Raw genomic sequence first — 13,696 nt, forward strand, 5'->3', positions numbered from 1 at the left:
GCACCTTTTGTAAGACACAGCTTTTTTAAAGAAAGGGCCACTGCCTTCATGCATGTGAAAGTGTGGCATGGGGGCTTTGAAAAGAAAAACAAATATTTCCAATGCAATAGGTCTCACATTTACAAGAGTTTAAGCTACTTGCATTTACAACGTCAATAGCTGAAACTCCTAAATGCGAGGCCTATGGTATTGGAAAGAAGCGGCCGCCATTGTCCCGGCTGCGTTGAAAGTGAAAACACTCATGGCGCTCTGCATGTAAGAAAAGCACGTAGTGCCTGCAGTAGGGCAAAACCCTTTAAAGAAAATAGTCCTTACAGATGAAATAAAATATACCGTGCAGTAACAGTAGTAAATGGCCAGTCCTCGTGGGAGGTTTCAAATGAAGATAAGCCAGTAGTAAGGAGGGACTAAGGCAATTAAGTAATCAGAAGCCAGCATTTTCAAAGGACAACCACACAAGGCAGTGAAAGATGTAGGTGGATCTTAAAATCCTTAACTCAATACGGCATGCCTCGCAGAACAGCACATGCGCTGCCCAGTCTCGACCTATAAACTCACACAGCGGTACCTTAATACTGATCAGCCTCCTGGAAAGGATTCCTAGTCATGCTTTTTTGACTACACTTTTTCCAGAGACTACCCCACTTTTTTCATCCCAACTAAAACCCTGGAGTAAATGATGAAAAAAATATCAATGATTTTTTTAATGCATCTATTCTGTTCGAGGTCTATACCAACAACCCAATAAAAGCACAACATGACATCCTACTAAAAAAGAAAGTTGCTGCATTAAAATCCTTGTCCTATGTTGGAGATGAGGCAAAGGGTCGTTACAATAGAAAGTGGAGCAGAGGGGTTACCAGTTTTTACAAGGGGTATTTCTTGGCCAGGAAGCCAAAGTCCTTGTCGGTCCGGAGGAGCCAGTGGTGTAAGCTCCGGCACACATTGTAACCGATGACCTTTTTCTGGAAGGGTTTGGAGGCGCTCAGCTTGGGTGGAATTGGCACTGTGGGCAGGTGGCTACCCACCAGCTGAAGTAGAACAGCCAGGTTACTTTGCAGGCCCTCGGCCTGCTGGGCAGCTCTGCCAAACAGATCAAGCAGGTGGTTGGCTTGGGGGTTCAGCTCCTGCTGCCAGTGCAGCACAGTGCGTAGGTGGTCAGGCAGCACCCCGTAGACGGTGTAGTTCTGTCGCAGGCGCTCTGCATCGCTCAGGCTGATCAAGGCCTCCTGGGAAATATCAGGCGATGGTAGGCCAGGGATCGGGTGGAGAGGCGGGGTAAAGTCCGGTTGGCCAAAGGGATCCCCTTGGCTCACCAACTGTGGAAGAGAGTAATAGGCATTATTACTGCACATAACCCTGCAAACCACTGTATGTTTCAGCTGTGCTGTATAACTACATCTTCAAGCCGCTTTACAATTGTACGCTATACGTCATTTACTCTAAACATCACTGCACGTAAAATCTGAAAAGTACAAGTGCAGGGCTGTGCATGCAACATCCACTCGACAGCAATACATTGCACAGACGGGAAACATCATTTACTCCGAAGGCATCACCACGCATAACGTTTACCACGCTACACTTACCACGTAAACGTTTTTCCAACGCTGGTGCCTTCCACGACGGTCTTTACCACGCAAGTACGTTCTGCGTGGGTTGGGGAGAGACGTGGTATTCCTTACAGTCGTTCTGCGTGGGCTTGGGAGGGGTTTGGGGGGGTCTCCCCCCCAAAAATAACAAGCGGTTTACATAAATTAAAAAAGCGCACATTATTTTTTAAGTATAAGGAAAAAGCCTCCTCCAAAGACGTGCAGTGTACGTCAAAATAGCAGTCCTTTTTTTTATTTTGGTAGACGTGTTTTGACGTTTGTTTCCATGGTGGATGGAAGTAAGGGCTGCTGGTGAAAGACGTGCAGGTAAGACGTTTTTTACGCGTGGTATAGTCCTTCGTTGTAAATACCAGCGTGGTAGAGCCACTTGCGATGTAAAATTTGCGTGGTAAAGCCATGCGTGGTAATTGTAAGCGTGGTATAATCATATATTCGCACAGACAGTTTTTATTACGCAACACTTTTTTATGGAATCTGCACTGCACACCACAGTACCTTGTCTATGCAATGTATAGCACTGCTATATATTGCTGCCCTGCACATGAACCCTGCATATCTGCTGCACCACACTACTGCAACGTCCAGCACTTGCCCATCTTTTACAGTGCACAACACTTCAGTGCATATGCACCCTTATTGTATAGCATGTACATGGTTCAGGAATTTGGTACAAGGGTCTAGATTGTCACTTCTGAACCGAAGTGGGAATAGGAAGTACCAGCCATTTACTTATTTTGAGGTTTCCCGTGGGCCAGCTGGTAACTGAACAAAGAGTAGAAGTGGGTGTGTGCATATTTTCCGTTTAACAAAATGGGCAGAGTAATACAGACAAAACCATGACATACTAATAGTAAATAAAGAAACTCATTGGAGAATAACGCATCACAACACCTTTGGTTTCAACAAATGTCTTTTGTCCCAGATTCCACAGACATCCTTTATCAGGAAAAATGGATGGGAACGGACGACAGCAGAGGTATCAGTCAAGCAGGGCATTCAAAGTCATAGTGTCATTGCAACAGGTGGTCTTTAGGAAGGGTTGAATTGTTGGTAGGGGTGGGGAATGGAATCACATATATTGGTTGCGCTCCCGGAGGAAGCTTACTTTTATTTTTTTAAAGGAGTTTCCAGGAGGAGGTTGTCTGAGCTTCGAAAAAAGCTGGTTCCTCCAGAAATGGCGAATCGTGCGTCAGGAGTCAGGGCCATCCAGAGTGTGGACATGTATGCACCATGCAAGCCAACTGAAACATACTTCTGGCTTTGATGGAGAGCCATATTATGCTGTTGAGGACCTGAGTGATGAGGTCAAACTCTCATGTTCGTGGTATTGACATTGCAGCTTCCTGGAGTGCAGCCTTCAGAGGACAGGTGGGGTTTTGGGATCCCTGTCAGGGTCAGCCAGCCTCAAGGATGAACACGTTGATAGAATTTAGGAGTCTAGTCTAATACTGTGCGCCTTGGGCTATGCAAATTGGGAATACAGAGCCTGTCAAAGGATACACGAATCTATCTTGTTTCATCTTTCCCTCCTCTCAATACTTAAGCGCTTCGGGTTGTAGCCTTCTTAGAAGGATTTCATTTTAAAATGGAGTTGAGCCTCTGAGTTTCCTTCTGATGGAGCATGCCGCAGTCTCTTGCCTCAAGAAATAATAAGAAGGTTCAAGGGAGCTTTTGGGCTAGGTCCTAGGCTTTCCCACTTTTTCCTTGTATTGTTTGAGACTACTGGGTCGAAGTGTGCGATTATGAAGAGAGCAATGCCGACTTTCCTAATAAAGGTCCTGTTCCAATGAACTCGTGGCTTTATTAATGATTTTGCAAACCCCAAACCCCGAGCGAAACGTTAAGACAGGAATCTTCCATTGAAGCAAGCATCATGGAAACCATTTAGGGGTTGCAGCTGTGACCCCTGGCTTGTCCCTTGCGAACCCTGGCCCTGCCTTTGCAACCGCTGGCCTTAAATGTGGCAAGATCAGTGGCAGGAACTTAAGGGCAGCTCTCCATATGGACGTCGGTTGGGGCTCGCATTTCCTTGATTTCTATCAATTTTGATTTACACTAATAGTGAATATTAGATTATTCATTATTAGTGTAATAAAGAGTGGATTACAATTAGCTGGAATATGACCCGAATATGACCCTCTCTAGCAAATAAGGTAAATCAAACATGCTTTTATATGTATGTTGTGTGCTTGCGGGTGAGCGTGTGTTTTATGTGAGAACGAGTGTGTGTATGTGTGAATGCGTGTCTATGTGTAAGCATGTGTGTGCAAGTGAAAGTAAAAGTAAATGGGTGTGATGTCACTTCCGCTATCCCAGGCATTTTGCTGAATTGACGTTCATGGAGAACATTCAGACCTGCTTCAACTGAGAAGTCAGGCAGCAGGATGTTTGTAAGATTCCTCAAATGATGTGAAATATCCCGGCCCTGTTTTATAAGAATGAGTTTATAGACCGAAACGAACCACCCAGACATTCTGTCGAATGAGAACATTGGACTGATCTCTGGGTTTCCACTTCGCAATGGTCTTTATTTCTGTACTTTCAGGGGAATTTCTCTCCCCACGTGGTTTGAGTGAGATTTCTTATTAAAGGAATTGGAGTTCACAGGTCAAACATGCCTTGAATGTTTAATAATAGATGTTTAAAAAGACATGGGCTCTAATGGATTCCTTCAAGTTTACGCACCGACTATTTTTAATGTTTCCACATATCCGCTCATTTCTAACAGTATTCACTTAAGCACCAAGGTGGTAGTTTCAATAAGATTTAAAACTAACTTTCGACCTGAATTACCGATTCTTACAAAACAGACAGTACTATGAGCAACAAATAAATTTGTTTATGGGTGAAGTAACTTGTGGTTGATACAACGGTTTAGTAATGAAACGGCAGCAAATCTACTCCGCTACTCCCATTGATACATCCCAATCAGTCGAGGATGACTGCAAACGGGTATTCTTTTTTGCTAACGCTACAGAGGCAGATATTCAACATTTGACACATCACAGCAGATTTCAATGCATTCATCGCCTCTCCAGTACAGCGTAACTTTTTTCTCATTTACTTTCGTCTTTCGTCAGTGGCATAGCCAGCGCGCCATGGGCTATAATGCAAATATGACAAAATGGCCTTTCAGCCTCTCCTATGTACACATGGGTAGATTATGGCAATATCACAGGGGTATACAGCATATCTCCTCTAGGACTGGAAGAGCCCGGGGAATCTGCACCAAGATGCACAGCACTTCACCTCTAGGGCTCGATGGCCTGTGGATATTGGAAAAAGATATGCTACCGGTTGCCTCCACGGCTGGATGAGATCAGGGCATTTACTTGTGGGACACAGTGTATCATCTCAAGAAGTATTTGGATTAAGGTCATTGGCAGAGTACTGCACATCTGATCACTTGTGGGATAGGTTGAGGTAAAGGTATTTTCTCAGGGTTATTCAGTATGCCACCTCTTGGACTGGTTGGGTGGGGTATTGGCACATGGGTGTACAGCATATGGCCAACATGCCTTGATGGGCTGAGGAAATGGGAACAGCTACAATCGAGCATGTTGCCTATTCTGCCCCAATCTTTTCTATGCATGCATGCATGGCCTTTTCCAGTTCCATCCAGGCCATTTTGCCTATGCTCAGGCCCCTTGGCACAGGACTGGGTACAACAAAACGAGAGAAGTAGCAGGACCTGTACACGTACATATTCCTGTAGAAGGCTCTCTGAATGGTTCTTGTGCAGCGCCACCTGTCGATGTGCCTGTTCGATCTTCTTAGCAAGGTCATGTGGCTGTGTTGACTTTAACCGTGCTGCACGCTCCACTGAAACAAAAAAGAGACAAAGAAGTGTGAAATTCTACAGCAACCGTACAAAGTTGACTGACAGGGAGCTCATGTCACTACATTATGGTTGAAATATTGAATATTGCATCATCGATAAAGACTACTGTATTTCCTCATAGTATGTAGATGTGGCGTTAAGAACAGTAAACCTAAACTTACCCAGACAACATGGTGGAATGCAATATTTTCTGCTGGCTATTTCTACTATAATATAGGGACATACAACCTCCCTTGTTCCTCTCAGTTTCTGACAGTTCCTACTCTCCCTTGCTTTATATTCCATTTGTCTGTAACACTGTGGACAACGGAGCCCGTTGCAAGTCATGCAACTTCTCCACAGTAGTATCTCCGACAATGCCAATCCCTCTATCTCTGATCTTATCCTTGGACCCCAAAGCACTGTGATTGAATAAAGCCTCCTATATAGAAGTTGTGTTCTCTGAGATGTGCTTAGTACCAAACCCAAAGCTCACCTGAGCTCCCTTCCACATGAGTGTGTTCACCAACTCCAACACCAAGATCTTTTGTGGTAGAGTTCTATATGACCCCATCAATTCATTGTCAATCTCTTGAATATTCATCAATCCCTTATGGCTGTCCTCTCTGCCCCAGCAGTGCACCGCACCAATTCTAATAACTGAAATGTGGATATGATGTGTTCGACTCATCACCTGCTTGGGTACTCTTCCCCAAACCAGTTCAGTATCAATGTCAAATACATCTCAATGACTGACATCTACTTCACCACTATCTTTAAGACTGGATTGAAAAAAAACGTGCCCATGAATGCTTAATACCCAACCCCCCCTCCCACCTTGATGTGCAGAGGTGCTTTTCTGTGATCCTGGCATGAAAACCACGTCTCTGCCAAAACCTTTTCTGTGTGCTTCACCAGCAACATTTAAGATTCACAGAAGCTAGAACATGTTCCATAATCCTGTTTTCTGCAGGCCAATCACCTTCAAAAGAGCGTACTCTGAAAGTTTCAATCCTCTAGACTAATTTAGACCACGTCGACACATATCCCTCGAGATTTCCAGAACTCTGCAGACGTCCAATGCAATTTGTTTTTAAAAATAACACACAAAAAACGTAACTATTTTCAAAATCTCAGTATAAATCTCTCACTAGCAAAATGTCGACCTTTTTAACTATTCTAAATTTGCCTTCCTCACTTCCCACCTGATGTACAACTGGATTGATGTATTACTCGGACTCCAATTGTAGCATATCTAGAGGCAAGTTTCTAACAGTGGGCTAAAGTGGATCCTGATTTTTTGTTTGTTGGGAGAAACTTTGGCAGCAGATTTTTTGAGCCCATGTTTGTGCAACCCATGTTTTTCATTCTGTTTTCCCATGCCACCAGCCACGGTCCATGCATGAAACAGCGGTGGGCTGGGTAAGGGGGGATTTTGAGGAACGATGCCAAAGGAAAACGAATTATTTATTTAATTTTCCCTCTACACCATCCCTCGAAATCCCCCATTGCTGGCCCCATCGCTCCACCATTGTTACCTGCATGGACCGCGGCAGCATGCTACCCATTGTGATTTTCCAAACAATGCACAGTTCACTGCCTCTCCGCCAGGCTTCTTGGTGGAAGTAAAATACCAGGGGGCTTGTGCACAAGAACTAGCTCCTCGTGAGGAGTGCATTTTTAAAACCCTCACAGTGCAAAGGGCCTTTTCACAAACAAGAGCCAACCCCGCCTCATTAATATAAATGGGTTGGCCATTATCCCAGAATTCACAGTGCACCTGCATTGTTGCCGCTTGTTCACGCAAACGGTGGCACACAGTGAACGCTACCTCGGGGAGAGCAGTCCCCGAGACCGCGATCTACTCAACGCTACACTCTACAAAAAGTGCAAGCTGTCAAATATTGGCAGCCTGGACTTTGTAAATGGTTTTCCCCTAACCTTGACAGGCACTACCATTCCATACCTTACAAGTATAACAAGCATTTGCAATGTAATTGGTCTTGCATTTGTGAAAGTTAGAGCTATTGGCGTTGCAAATGATACTGCTTTTTAGTTACATTTATTGTTTGCAGTGGAGTGATCATTTGACCTATCTAAAGAAATAGGAAGGAAAGGGGATGTAGAGGAAACAGTGGAAAGCAGGGGTGGTATGAGTAGTGCTTTAAAAGAAAGAGGAAAGACGGGATTTGTGCACATGTAAAGTGCTCCTCTAGCGCTGCAATTACACCTCTGCATGAGAAAATAGGAAGGGCACACACGGGCGAGCATTTAACTGAATATTGTATGCATACTATATTGTTAGTGATTTTGTAGATCTTAAACTATAAATATTATGTCTTTTATCTCTGTGTAAGCGCTTCACCATCCTTTTGGAATGTGTAGGCGCTAAGAGCGGAGTTGAAGGAATGTGATGATGACGGAAGGGGCAGAGAGGGAGGTGGGGGTACTGAGAGAGTATGCAGGTGACAAGGTGTAGTGAGCTCAAACAGAGGCAGCTGTTCCTATGCACAGGGCGTCTGGACGCTGGTCTTCAGAGACAACAATGGAGTGAGTCAGCCGGTCCCACCACACCCGGAATAGTTTATGATATAATAATGAGAAACTTTGTGTCACAAAATCAACCACCCGGGGCTATCTCTTTATAATGGGCTGCATTGATATTGTAGCTAGATGTTTATTATAATTTGCTGTAATGTTGGGAAAAACACAAAACTATCAGTATTTAATTAAGTAATGAGGGGGCAGAAAAGTAAATTATGGAGGGGGCGGCGACCGGCTGTCTGAACATGCAGACTGTAGGGAGAGATGGAGACGGTGCTGTGCAGCTAAAACTACACCAAAGTTCACTTTTACCCAGTGCATGGCTTGCAAAACATGATAGTAGTGAGAGCCTAGAAGCAGCGGTGTCACTAGGGGAGTGCGGGGGCTGCGGCCCGCACCGCGTGTCACCATCCCACTGGGGTGACACCAAGGCGGTCAGCAGCAGTGTGTGCTGTAAACAGTGTGCAGACTTGCCTCAAGTGAAAGTAGTAAACGAGGTTGCAACCGCAACGTACGTGCAAGTTCAGTCAGTTGCACTATCTCGCAGCAACTTGCAACCTTACTTTCCTGCTCAACCTTATTTTCCTGCCCAGGAGGACTGAAGGAGGTGCCTGTGCGCAGTGCACACTGTCTCCTCCTACGCCACGTCAGCGCGTCTCTTAGGCACGCTGCCCTTTTACAGGCAGATTGCGGATGATGTCAGGACATTCATCTCTGATTCTGAATCCGCATGCGCAGCATTGGGCCCTAAGTGCGCGTGACTGGCCTGCACTGCAGCAGGAGGATCAGAGGCGGCACGGCACGTCTTGACTTGACCGCCAGTTGGGTTGGGGTCCGCCATAATTTAATTTTATTCCCCGGCCACCGTGACCGATGTAGATCTCCCCCCCCCCCCCCCACTCACCTCTCCCCCGTCTAACAGCAGGACAGGTGAGTCAATGATTTTCTCCGTCCGGACCGGCAGGGGGGTGAGGGGGGGCGGTCTGCTCTTCTTTTTTCTTTTTACTTTGTGAGTGACGCAGCTGATAGTTTTTGAGGCCTTGCGGGGTTCATCATGAGTGCCAAAGGGATGCCCTGCTGATTTGCCTTTGAGTTCTCCACGCTGTTAGGAGCTGCTATTTTACTTTCTTTTTGCCCACTGCCTGTAATGGGTTGTAGTTCTTGCTGGAAATCAATGTATTTTTCTGACATTTAATTCCAAAGTGCAGCATCGGGAATAAAAGTTAAACAATATGAAAAAGAAATAACTAAATAAAGCAAGACAGACTAGTGGTAGCAATACATTTAGCGCCACTTTTACAGAGTTTGCCAGTGAAGCGCATTTTTTGTTGTCTTGGCATTGTTTTCCCTGGGCTTGGAACTAGTGCACCAATCTTGGAGGTACTGCAAAGTGAGGATTCAAAAACAAAATTTGTACTGCTGCTCTGCATCTACAAATGTCTTTTTTACCATATATACTGCTTACGTTTTGTAAGGATATAAGCAATGGCCATTGAAATGGGCCATTCAGGGCCCTGAGTCATGTCCTTAACTTTTCAGGCAAAAGCACTCATTTCTGAACACTGAGTGTAAAAGCGTTAAGGTAGCCATGTTGTTCCTGCTTACATTTCACATGGTTTGCAACATTTTGCATTCCCTTTGATTGTTTGTTTTTTCCAGGATGCTGTCACTTTTGTTTTGTAGGCCACATATTGCTCTTCTTGCCTAGTGCGTAATTCAGTCGCATCCAGGTGTTTGTAGCGCAGTGGCAACAATTGGGTTGTAGTTGAAGGCAGTCTGAGTTTTTCTCAGTGGGGCACTGCAGTATGGTGTTCAGTGGTGGAGAGGATGTGGCACTATGGGCAGAGGAGCTGCTGAATTTGGAACTGGGGAACCAAGTTCAGCCAGCCTTAATAACCAGTGCCTCCTCCCTGCCCTCCAGCAATTTTCGGTAACAACAAAAATGTCATGATAACTGGTGATTAATGTTCCTCCTAGAGAGAGATCGGAATTTTGTCTAATGGAAGATTTGACTCATGGAAAGGTAGCTCAGAGGGTAAATGTACCTGCTGCAAAGAACATGTACCATGCAGATCAAAAAGTGCACATAATCATGTAAATAGGCCAGTGGGTGGTGGGCTACTGTTTTTGTCAGAGCGTTCCTTTTGTTACTTGCAGTTTATAAGTTAAAATCCTAACATAGAACATTGAGCTATGTCATCTACTCCGCAGCAACACAAGTCACATTTTTTCTTAACACTTGATACATTTGAGCTACAAACAATTTATTAGTTGAAATGGTCACATCATCTTGCATTATGAGGCAAATATGGCTGAGCCATTATTATTTAGAAAACTTGCAAACTAGGATATTTAGCCATTCATGTTTTAACTGCTGTTGTGGAAAAGGGAGAAGTGCTGAATGATGACAGAAACTCCATGACTCAGAGAGAAATGGCTTGTGCTTCCACATTTTATCGTATTTGGGGACATTCTGCTATTAGAAGCATATCCCACGGCCACTTTCTGAATACATTTTACTGTCAATAACTCATTATAACCTTAAATCAATTATCAATCTAATATGTGTTGAAAAAAGCTTTGTTTTTGACCTTTCTGTCTCCCAAATTTTCTTGGGAGGGGAGAATTGTAACCCCCCCAAACTCCCCCTAGTAGTGGTTGCTCCATGCGCTTGCTCGCTACACACCATGTGGGGGCTTTTACTTTGTTCTCTCTCTGATTCACTGCTTGTGTCTATTTTTGGTGCTCTCTGAAAGAATGTCTATGGGTACATAGGATTGGGCGGGTAACCTGATGTTCTTTAATGTCACCATCTACTATTTGCTGTGCTTTGAAAGTTGATACAATTTTAATATGTAATGAAAAATGTGCTGTAAGATTCATTATCATGGGACCTGCCACTGGCAGCCATCTGTAAATTGAAATGTGAAGACGACACAAGGGGTGAATCTGTGGCGCTATCATTTTTCAGACCATTTACTTCTGTCACTCCCATCACAGTACAGGAAGGGGGGCAGGGGCTATATTTGGCTGTCCTTTATTGGGCATTTATGTGCTATTGAACTGAGACCTTTACTTGGAATAGCTTGTAGGAGCAGCTCCCCCCGATGTCCAAGCCTGGGTGGGAGGCTCAACTATGGTGTCATTGTCACACGACGCCACCATGGTGAAGAGCTGCCTGGCAGAAACGCATCCACCAGTAAAACCTGGTTAAACCGGCAGGTTTGCCACGAAATGAGGGGGAAGCCGTCTCCTCGGGGCTAGCAGGGCGGCCCCCTCCTCAGGAGCAATGATTATAGACGTCGCTATCCCCTCAAATAGGGGTGTGACAAATTAAATTTACAAACGTTACTAAGGATTCTGTATGGTCCCGTTATTTGCCAACTGTGCCCACTGGCAGACTCGGAGCGGAGGAGGTCCATGCGGTAAGTCGTGAGGGGGTGACACCATGAGTTACCCGCACCGGGTGACACCAACCCTAGTGACGCCACTGCCTAGAAGTTCCCATCTTGTGCGACGGCAGAGGCTGGGGGGTTCAGAAAAGAAGAAAAACAAATAGAGAGTTCCAGAGGGGGAATTCAACTCAAGAATGGGTTGTCAAGCACTAACCAATAGATCCTCACATTGTTGCCTGCGCAGGCATGCCTCATTAAACCTGGATCTGTCCCATTCCTAACACTGTGTAAACGGAGCAACTTGGCTCATTGACATTATCCTGCACAAACATGTGCGCAGAACACAAATTCCCTTGAAGCAGGCTGAAGATTGGAAGCAAATGAGCATGCGCTCTCAATAGAGACACTTTTTTCGTATTCCGCATGCATAAAATGGAAAGTTCAAATGTTATTATAAGTACTTCGATTCAAAATATAAATGAATACCTTTGCAACTTAATCGGTCTCGCTTTTGGGACCTTATACGTATTTTGCGATGCAGCACATTTTCGCACATTAAACACTTTTAGGAGTTGGGAACTTCGGTTTAGATGCACTGGAAGGCAAAGCCAAAACACACAAAGCAGCACAGAAAACACACACAGCAGCACAGAAAAGTTTGGTGTCAGCGACGCGCCATTTGCCTGCACCAGATCAGCTTGCCTATAAAATTGCCAAAAAGAGCTGACTATGCGATGACATTTGTTCAAGTTATCGCCTGGCGATTCTCCTGTAGAAAAGGGCCTAAATGTTCTCCTTCTTCCAGATAACGACACATATGGTGCCTCACTCAATGCAGAGGGGAAGAGCGGGGGAGGGAACCACTGAGTTAGTGCTCGGAGGATGGGGGAGGGTCAACGAGAACCGGGAGAGTGAAAGCAATAAAGTGTAGCATGAGAGAAGATGACTTTAAAGCTCCAAGGTGGCCTGATAAAATTAAAATGAAGTGGCGCTTGCTGAACCGAAGGAAAGGCAGCCATTACATCAGCACGTGTGCTTAGCGAGCGTGGACAAAAAACTCACTTGATGCACACAGAAAGGGTTAAGGGGAGGGAAAACTTGCGATCTTCTCTGAAGGTGGGGGGAGGGCTACTAAAGTTAACCCCGGAGGGGAGAAGCAATAAAGCATAGGCAGCCCGCTTTGAAGCTCGGAGGCGAGCTCGCTCAAAAAAGGAAAGGCAGCCATCGGATGAGCACGAGCACTGCTTGAGGACAGCTACACAAATAGTACCCACAAGTGTAATAAACAGGGCCGGACTGGCTACCAGGCGTTATGGAATGCTGCTGACCTGAGGGCAGATTTCGTTGATGGGGACCTGCGTGTACTGAACGATATTTGTTTTGCTTTAATTACTTCGAAGTACATGCAGGTCTCCTTGAACGAAATCATCCCCCACTGCAGTGAACTCTGACCTCAGCGCGGCAGAATTCCAAAACGCCCGGTAGTCAGTCCGGCCCTGGTAATAAATAACATGCAGGGTAAGAGCCCATATGACAGAGGCAGTCCATATGGGTGGTTACAAAATTTGAAAAGGAGGGACTAGTAATCTATTTCACCAATGAATAGCAGATATTTACCAAGGACAGTAAGAGGAGCCAATAGAAAAGATGGAAGTGGCTTCAAGCCCATATTCTGAACACAGCATGTCTCGAAGAGACCGAGCAAGTGCTGCCTAGGCGAGACCTAAAAATGACCTAAAAATGGTTGCAAGTATAACATGGTTGTGCATGTTGCGATTTGCAAACATTGTGAATTCAAGCTTGGTTTTTTACATCTGCATCCACTTCAAAAGTACAGTCTCTTGTGCATCAGGTCCAACTACACCTAACGTTCCCTCTCCATGTCTGCCTACTGGGATGAGGTTGTGCTGCTAGTGCAGCACTTGCTCAGACTTAAGATTATTCATAAAAAAACACAAATGTACTAAATGCGCCTATGTACAATGCAGTCTGCTGTTTACCCAAAGAGTATTTGCTCTCGAAGCTCTCTGTGTGCCCTGACTACAAAGAGACTGAGTGTCTAGTCATCCAGCACTGCAATCCGCAAACTGTGTGGGTATCAAAGCCGCCCACGTACATGGTATGAATGTATCTATTTCTACATTCGTATAGAGTCCTTAACCCGGGGTACAGCAAACTGTACATGGACAAACGAACACATGCTTCAGCTTAAACAAAACTGGATGGAAGAAAAATAATTCAATACGTGCAAAAATAAAACAGGGTAGAGTTCAGTTTGGTTGGTTTGCAATGGGCCCAAGATGAGAAAAGAGCAAAAACAACAG

The 13,696-nt window shown here is 45.0% G+C and overlaps 1 long non-coding RNA gene across 1 annotated transcript in view; it reads right to left on the reverse strand.

Moving 5' to 3' along the window:
• Positions 1–803: 803 nt before the first annotated feature.
• LOC144753261 (uncharacterized) overlaps positions 804–13,696 on the reverse strand; it is a 57,999-nt gene continuing 45,106 nt past the window's right edge. The window contains exons 2-3 of the long non-coding RNA XR_013594272.1: positions 5,317–5,435; positions 804–1,319 (exon numbers count right to left, since the gene is read on the reverse strand). This is a non-coding gene — a long non-coding RNA (uncharacterized LOC144753261). The remainder of the gene's footprint in view (positions 1,320–5,316; positions 5,436–13,696) is intronic.

The sequence above is a fragment of the Lissotriton helveticus genome, chromosome 5_1 (genome assembly GCF_964261635.1).
Source record: "Lissotriton helveticus chromosome 5_1, aLisHel1.1, whole genome shotgun sequence".
NCBI classification, from domain to species: Eukaryota; Metazoa; Chordata; class Amphibia; order Caudata; family Salamandridae; genus Lissotriton; species Lissotriton helveticus.